Source organism: Excalfactoria chinensis, chromosome 5 (genome assembly GCF_039878825.1).
Source record: "Excalfactoria chinensis isolate bCotChi1 chromosome 5, bCotChi1.hap2, whole genome shotgun sequence".
NCBI lineage: Eukaryota > Metazoa > Chordata > Aves > Galliformes > Phasianidae > Excalfactoria > Excalfactoria chinensis.
This window is the reverse complement of record NC_092829.1, coordinates 34,283,818-34,291,521: the sequence shown is the minus strand read 5'-3', so window position 1 is coordinate 34,291,521 and position 7,704 is coordinate 34,283,818. Positions and strand designations below refer to the sequence as shown.

Below are 7,704 nucleotides of genomic sequence, written 5' to 3'. Positions count from 1 at the left end.
AACAACTTAATTTCATTCTGGAGGTGGGGTGGGGGGGCAGCTTAAGTTCCTTACGTAAATACGGGAGCCCAGGAACTGCCTCTTTAAGAAAGCCGTAAAGTTACGCGGCGGCCCCCCCCAAGAACTTTGACGGGAAAGCGGTAATTAAAAGCAAGCGCGGCTCGGCGCGCCGTGTTTCGCCGTTGAATATTATTTGGCTATTTCGGCGTGACGGCGGCGGCTCGGACGCGGCCCTGTTGCATCAACTTCCTGTGAGGAGCCCCTCGCGGCGGGGCCCCGCGCGCGCGGCTCCTCCCGCCCGCGACCCAGCTTCCTGCGCGCGGCCCCGCCGTGCGCGCCCCCGCGCCGAGCCCCGCGCGCCGGCCGGCCGGGAGGGGGGGAGGGGGAGACGGGTAACGGCCCCGCGCCGCGCCGCCTCCCTCGGCCGCCCCCCAAGCGGTGGCGGCGGCCGCCGTCGATCGGGGGGCGGCCGAGGGAGGCGGCGCGCGGGCTGCGCGGCTCCGGCAGAGTTTGGTGCCCTACTTCACTCTACTTTAGTTTCACTCACTTCACATCCGGGCTTTTTCCCTAGGCAATGGGTGCCGCAGCACAGCCCGTTCCTTAGGCAAAGGGAAATAAATTCGCCGCACCGACGCGTCAAGTAGTCCCCCTCGGGAGGAGGCGGCGCGGCCTCCCCCGCCGGCATGGAGGCGAGAGGGCGGCGGGGGCGCTCCGGGAGCGGCGGGGGGGATCCGAGGGCGGCGGGCCGGACCCCCCCCGCCGCGGGGCGGGGGCGGGCGGGGGCGCGCTCGGCGGCGCGTCGGGAGCGCGCGTCAGGCAGGCAGGGAGGCCGTCGGCGGAGGGATCCGTCGGCGCGGTGCTGCGGCCGGGCCGGGTGAATGGGATTGAAGAAGAGTTCAGCTTCGCGGCTTGTTTTTGTGTCACAGTTTCTCTCCTCCTGCGCCTCGCCGGCTTCGTGCCTCCCGCCCCGCCCGCCCCCTCCTCCCCGCCGCAGGAGGAGCCCCCCGCGGACAGGGGGAAGGAACAGGACCCCACGGAGGCGAGAGCGAGCGAAGAGGAGGAGGAGGAGGAGAAGGGAGCAACCTACCATCTTCCACTCCCCGCTTAGCTTAAAGAAAGTGAGAGGAGGAGAGAGAGAGAGGCGCCCGGAAGAGGGGCACAGGGAGGCCCGGAGGAGCGGCGGCCCCAGCACCCTCCCCCTATGAAGAAGAGTCCTCCCCCTCGCAGCCAGGTCCTGCCAGGGGGCCCGCCGCCGCCGCACCGCCGCCAGCAGGGTGTAGTATCCCGCCTTCCTCCTCTCCTCCTCCTCCTCCTCCCTGCCCCCCCCCCTCCCCGACCCCGCCGCCCCCCGCCCCGCGCCCAACTTGCGCCGCAACTTCGCCGCCGCCCCCGGCCCCTCCCCGGGGAGGTGTGTGTGTGTGTGTCGGTGTGTGTGTGCGCTTATGTGTGTATGTGTACGTGTGTGCTGTGGGGGGGATGGGGGGGGTTGTAGCGTCCCGGGGCGCCGCGGCCCCCGGGGCCCCGCCAGAAGTTTGCGGGCGGGGCGAGGAGGAGGAGGGGGACGCGGGGCCGAGGGAGGTGGCGGCCGGGCGGGGGGAGGAGCGGGCCGGGATGACACCGCGCCGGGCCCCCGCGGGGACGGGGGCTGCGGGCCCGCTCCCTCCGGCCGGGCCCAGCGCCGCGATGCTGCCGGGGAAGTTTGTGTGCCGGGCTGGGGGACGATGCCGCTCGCTCTCGGTGATTGATCATTAGTAGTAAATCCGCTGCCGCAGGTTTTTAATTTTTTTATTTTTTTTTTATTTTTTTTTTTTTAATTTTTATTCCTTCCTTCCTCCTCCTTCCTTTCATTCGTCTTTGTGGCCCGAGCAGCGCCGGGAAAATTCCGCTTCTTCTGCAAGTTGTGCTCCGCCGGCCGCTGCCCCCGCCCCGGGCCGCCCGCAGCGGCACTCCGCTCCCGGCCCGTCCGTGCCCCCGTCCTCCTCGCCGCCGTCCCTGCCCTCCTCCGTGCGTAGGTGGAGCGGCCCTGTGTGGGACTCTGCCATTTGGTGTGCTGCTCGTGTGCATGCTCCTTTCTTCGCTCGTCTCCGTGGTGGTGTTTTCCTTTTTCCTTGCTGTTGTTTTTCCTCCCTTTCTCTCTATTATTCGGAGCTCTGCTGTCGTGCGAGCCGCTTCGCGGCTGCAGTTTCGTGGTGCTGGGGCGGGACGGCGCACCTGGGCTCTGGGTGGGTTTGGGGTGGCCGGGTGCGTGTGGCTCTCCCTTCAACTTCTTCTCGAGTGTCAAAAAACGAGGCCGGGAGAAGATGAGCTTCAATATGGAGAGGTTTCCAAGTTCCTAATTCTTGGGGGTGGAGGAAAGAGTGCCATTGGAGAGTGGCTTTTGTTTTCGATTGGTGAACAAATGTCATCACATTTCGGTCACGTGCTGTAATATTCTTTGTTCGGCTATCAAAGTATGGTATCTGCTACACCTGTTCCCACTTTTTAATTGCATGTAACGGTGACTGCCTGCAGACCTGCGGAGAGGCGTGCGTTCCTCCCTGCTCCCCTCCTGTCCTCTGTGTGCTGTTTGGGCCCGAGTGCCAGCTCTGCCATCAACTTTTCTTTGCTGTGGGGGGGGGCTGCGTGGACAGGCCCCTGGCACAGCACCTGAATGCCGGGGGGCCTCACAGGATGCCAGACAGGGACAGGCACCCACCTGGGCCCGTGGTGTTCTCTTTGCTAAACCTGCTGCTGCCGTCAGGGCAGGGGGCGGACACCAGCGTGCACCGCTGGAGATTACTGGGGCTTGTCATCCTTAGCTGTGCGTCCTCAGGTGTCAGAAATAAGGGCCGGAGCTCTCTGTTTACTTTTTGTTTCTCTCTCGTGGCTGTGCTTGCCTGTAACAAGGAGGACGCCTGAGTAATCTCGCTTCTGTCATTGGGTTCCTCTGTTCCTGCCCGGTGAGGCTGGGTGTGCTATGGAGCAGGGAAGTGCTGGGCTTTGATAGAAAGACGCTTGGTTGAAACTTAATTGGTGAGGGTAGTAGCGTTCCGAAAGCCATGGAAAACTAGGACTCCGATGCCTTCTACCCAGTTAACATGTAACACTGAAACTTCTATGTTAAATTTGTTGATGGCCGTGTATATAACTTCATAGTTTGTATTCAAACATTGACACTAAGTTACTAGTAAGAACAGGCTCTCCAAACAATCAAGAAATACTTAGAACCACCCATGTTAGTTGAAGAAGTTAGTTACGGTGTGTTAGTGTAAAGATCACAGGGTTTGGGGACTCTGTTTACATCTGGCATGTTGCATGATAGTTCAATGGAACTGGTTTTTTTGAGGGCTTTTTTTTTTTTAAAGTTACTGTTTTTAATAAGGAATTCTGTCGCTCAGTAAATGAACCTTTAAATCTGTGTTTAGGGGGGAAAAATAGATGGTGCTTCTATATGTTTCTAAACCTTTCAGCCTAACTGTGGTAGAGAGATTAGATTGGAGTCTGTTAGTTCTTGTCATCCAGAAGTTTGGGCTGGTATAGAGTGAGCATTAAGTGATGCCTGGCTGCTGTGCTGTGATGTGTATGGGACGTCCCTTGGAGCCTGGAGAGCTGCTTGCCCAGCAGCAGGAAGGTGCTCACTCAGCACCTGCTGCCCGTGCTGTCCACCCTGCCCCTGGTGTCTGGCTGTGCTGAGCCAGGCAGCTTGGAACCGGGGTCAGGTTGGGGAGGGGGCTCAGCAGTGCCCGTGGGCTGTAATTCAGAGTGCTGCATCAAGGAATATATGTATTATTTTTCTTTGGGATTATGTTGCTATTATTCATCTGAAGATTTCTATCTGAAAGCTTTTAATCTCTGCTCTTTTTGTGCGTCGTGGTCTGGATTTGTTGTGAGGTGGGAGGAGGCATCAGAGGGGGAGGGTTGTTTTCTTCCTTTAGGGAATGAAAATAGAAAACTTCCCTTCAGAGAACTTAAATAGAGGAGAAGAAGGGAGCTGTGAATTTTCTGCAGTTCAAAGTAAAATACGGATGTGTTTTCCGGCTCCAGCAGTAAGATCTCTGCCTTTGGTTTAGGTTTTGTGAAGCTCTCTTCACCCGAGGCCGCTCAGCTTCAGCTGTGCTTTAACTCATTGGGCCTAGAGAGTTCTTACTTCAACTTGGCTCTGTTTTTAGAGATGAGCTTTTGCGTGTGCGCCTGTTCAACTTTGCTGTAGGAATTCTAATAAAAAAAAATCCTCTGACTGGATCTGTGCAGCTGATAAGAATTTTTTGTGATTTTCTTTCTCTCCTGGGAAAGTAAGTTATTTTAGTAGTGCTTCAGAAATTGGGAGTGTGGCTGGAATAGTGAGTGCGGCTATGGCCAAGGCTGTTGGTTCAGTGTGTTTGTAATGGTCATAATTGCATGTGAACGTGACATAGCCTCTCAGTTCCTTAGCACTTTGTAGAGGCAGGGTGAAGCTTAGGCAGTGAAGTGGACCAATCCTGTTGGGATTTGCTTATAAGGGAGATTTCTCTTTCAGCTCCACACCGTCTGTACGGACCTTGAAGGACTATCTTGTTTCTTACTTTAGGGGCACTTGGCGTGTGGTGCAGAAACTCAAGATGAGCATCACGTGAGGAACATATGTTGGTGCCTTAACCTTTTTACTGTTGTTTCGCTTTTGTTGCTTCTTGGTTTTGTTTAAAATCATCCAGAAAGGCCTTCACGGCCTGGCTGGGCTTTGCTTTTTGAAGGGGCACTGTGTGGGCTATGCAAGCTGTTCTACAGCCTGGCCTGTAAAAGAGGCTCCTCATCCAGAAGGGCAGTGCTAGAAACCTATTATCAAGCTTGTAACAGTATTTCTTTACTGTCCCCTTCACCCTTTATGCTCACAACTGTGCGGTCACATGCGTGGCTGTGTGCTGGAAGTGTAAGGCTCCACAAAGGCCTGGCTTCTGCATGTTCGTGAATTGCCCTTGTTCAATTACTCTGTGCCAGAAAGCAGCTCACATCCTGCTTCTGATGTATTTTAACTACACAAAGGTTACTTGGGAGCAAGCTGTGTACTGGGAAGGTGGGGCAGTGAGCAGGGGGTGTGGGGTGCTGCTGGTGAAAGGGGTAAGGGATATACCCTGCAAGTAGAGGGTGAGCTGAAGGGTAGTTTTTATAGGTATCCTACATTAATATTTCATGTTCAGCACAGCGCCAATGTCTGGCTTGTGCTGGTGATAGAGAGATGTGTTATGCGGGCAAAAGAAAAGAAGTTTATTTACAGCTGGGAGGAAACTTTGTGTTTTTCTTTTCTTATAACAAATACAGTCTCATTGCAAAAGGGGGGAAAAAAACCCCAAAAGAAGCACTAAACCTGTATGTTTCTGAGTTGCAAATAATGTATGGCTCCTGCACCTTCCTTACTCTTAAAATTGGTCGAGTACGTTTTTTAAGTTGCTTGACTCTACTTTTATGTTAAAGCCTCCCAGAAGTGAAGTGCCAAGTGTAGATATAGATGGCCGCAAAATGTACAAAGAAGTCAGTTATTTTTAGAAGCGTATTTAGCGCTGCGGAAAGGCGCGCTTGTGTAACAATCAGGCTTTATAGTTGCATTCACCTGTTTTCCAAATAATCTTTAAATCTGTAGAGAGCTCAGAAAGATCCCTTCCTTTGGACTGGGCTGAGCGCTGTGCCGGCTCCCTAACAAAGCCACAACTTTGCCGCCGACCCTTTTGTTTTAACACTTTGATCGTCCCAAGCTTTTGAGGGGGAAGAAAATGCGCTCCTTGGTATGGTTTTCTCTGCAGAATTTATTTGGTATTGTGCTGTTTACATCACTTTAATATCTCCATAGGAATTATCAAGTACCCTGTGCCTTAAAAGCTCTGTGCCGAGGTGGTTTGACCTATTGAACGCTCCTCCTTACCTGAGGTTTCTTATTCATTGTCGCTGCAAACGCTCGCTCTTTGATTACAGATTGTGTGCTCAGAGCATCCTGCAAAAAAAAAGAAAAAAAAAAGATGAAAAAAACCAAAAAAACCCCACCAGAAAGCAAAGAGCCCCCCAGTCTGATGCTTGTTGTTAGCGGCGGAATGCATTTCTATGTGGTACATAAGGAGTGAGGCTCTGCTTAGCGTGAGCTGTCTCGTAGGCCGTGTTCACGCCGCTTCTATTTTAATGTCTGATGCCTTAAAACGCGCGTCTTCCGGCTGCTGCCCTTCCCTGACAGCACCGTGCTCCTAGGACAAAAGGCGGTGTTAGCAAGTTCACTTGCTGCAGAAATTGTGCCGGTTGCCTCTTAAAATGACGGGCTGTACTGTTGTGTGTGTAATTAGAAATATGTTTTGAAACACAGCCAGCGTCAGGTTTTTTGCTTTTTGGTTTTTTTTTTTGAATGGGAGCATGGAGAAGTGGAGGGGAGTGCACTCGAGGGCAGGTTGGGGCCTCTGAGGTGGCCTGAGCCCGGCTGGCCTTGGGCCTGCAGGAGGGGGACTCGCACCTAGCAGGGGGCTGTGGTTGGTCTGCTGGCTGCATCTGTGCCTGTGTGATGCTCACTGTCAGTGCAAGGGAATGTCCCTCCCTTCCCACATTCTCCTCCAAGCCTGCCGTCCTACCACAGGTAACTGTGCGTGTCCCGGAGGCTGCAGGTAGTTAGCAGGAGAGATCCAGTGGTATCCGAGTGAAGATTCAGATTGTTTTAGCAAAACTTCTGAGTAATCGCAATAATTATTTTCTGTTAAGCTGACTGATAGTAACTATGGCAACAGCTGTCTTTGGCCTATGGACAGTATCACCGTATTGACAAAACCCTCAGATACTTCTGAGGCCTTTTGCCTATGGGGGCGATGCGGTAGGACGTCCGTCAGGTGATGGGGATGACGCCTTGCCCTCTCTGCAGCACAAGGCCCTCTGCGTGTTTCCCTGGGTGCTGTGCTGTCGTTCAGTAGCTGGCAGCGCCGCACGGACTGCTCTTCCACAAAGGCTGGTGAAATGTGCTGGTCCTTAGAGGTGGAATTACATGGGCATGTTCCTGTTTTTTAACAGTAAGAAAAATCCTGAGCTTGGGAGGAGAAGGAGGAAGAAAACAACAAGGGAGACTTATTCATTTTGATCACTGGTTGTTTCCTTCCTCACTAAAACCTTCTTAGAGCAGACTGGTAGGGGGAGCTGCCCTTCCCTTTGCTGAAGTACAGCGTATTCTTCTCTGAGGCCTACGCTGAGATGCAGCTATTTAGCGTTCAGCTAAGCTCGGCTGCTTCTTGGAAGAGACGTGAGCTTCTGCTTCAGCACGGCTCAGAAATGGAGGAAGAGAGCATCTCTTTCCAGCTCACTAAATTCTGGACAGGGAGAATGTGCCCCTCACCGAATGTACTTTTCCTATTGATATTCAGAAGAGCACTCTTTGAAAACAGGCCTTAGTGTTAAAAACATAGCAGTCCTGGAAAAAATGTAACATCTTTACGTGCAGTGAGATTAAAAAGCCGTACTCTGTTCTGCATCCTTGAGAGTAGCTAAACTGCTGATTTCTCAATTGTTGGATAGCTGACATGTATTTATAGTGAAGTCTTTGTCTCTTTAACAGCTCCAGCCTGTGAGCAATAGCTGCTTGCCCTGCTTACCTACTGGCTTCCCATCCCTGTGCAGTGCGTGCATTCTGGCCCGCAGAGGCGTGCAATATGGCCTACAGCTGGGCTCTCTGCTGAGCACTGCTTGTGCAAACTACAGGCCCCAGTGTGGCATGCTCCAGTGTTATCTGCA

General features: G+C 53.6%; 1 protein-coding gene across 8 annotated transcripts in view; it reads left to right on the top strand.

Moving 5' to 3' along the window:
• Nucleotides 1–847: 847 nt before the first annotated feature.
• The window catches only part of PHF21A (PHD finger protein 21A), a 120,871-nt gene continuing 114,014 nt past the window's right edge, over nt 848–7,704 (top strand). For 4 of the 8 annotated variants that reach the window (XM_072337777.1, XM_072337774.1, XM_072337778.1 and 1 more), the window contains exon 1: nt 851–1,274. The gene's annotated coding sequence lies outside the window, so the exon portion shown is untranslated. Of the gene's footprint in view, nt 1,275–1,595; nt 1,738–7,704 lie in introns of those variants that run through there. The other 4 variants (XM_072337775.1, XM_072337770.1, XM_072337776.1 and 1 more) reach the window with 3 other exon arrangements.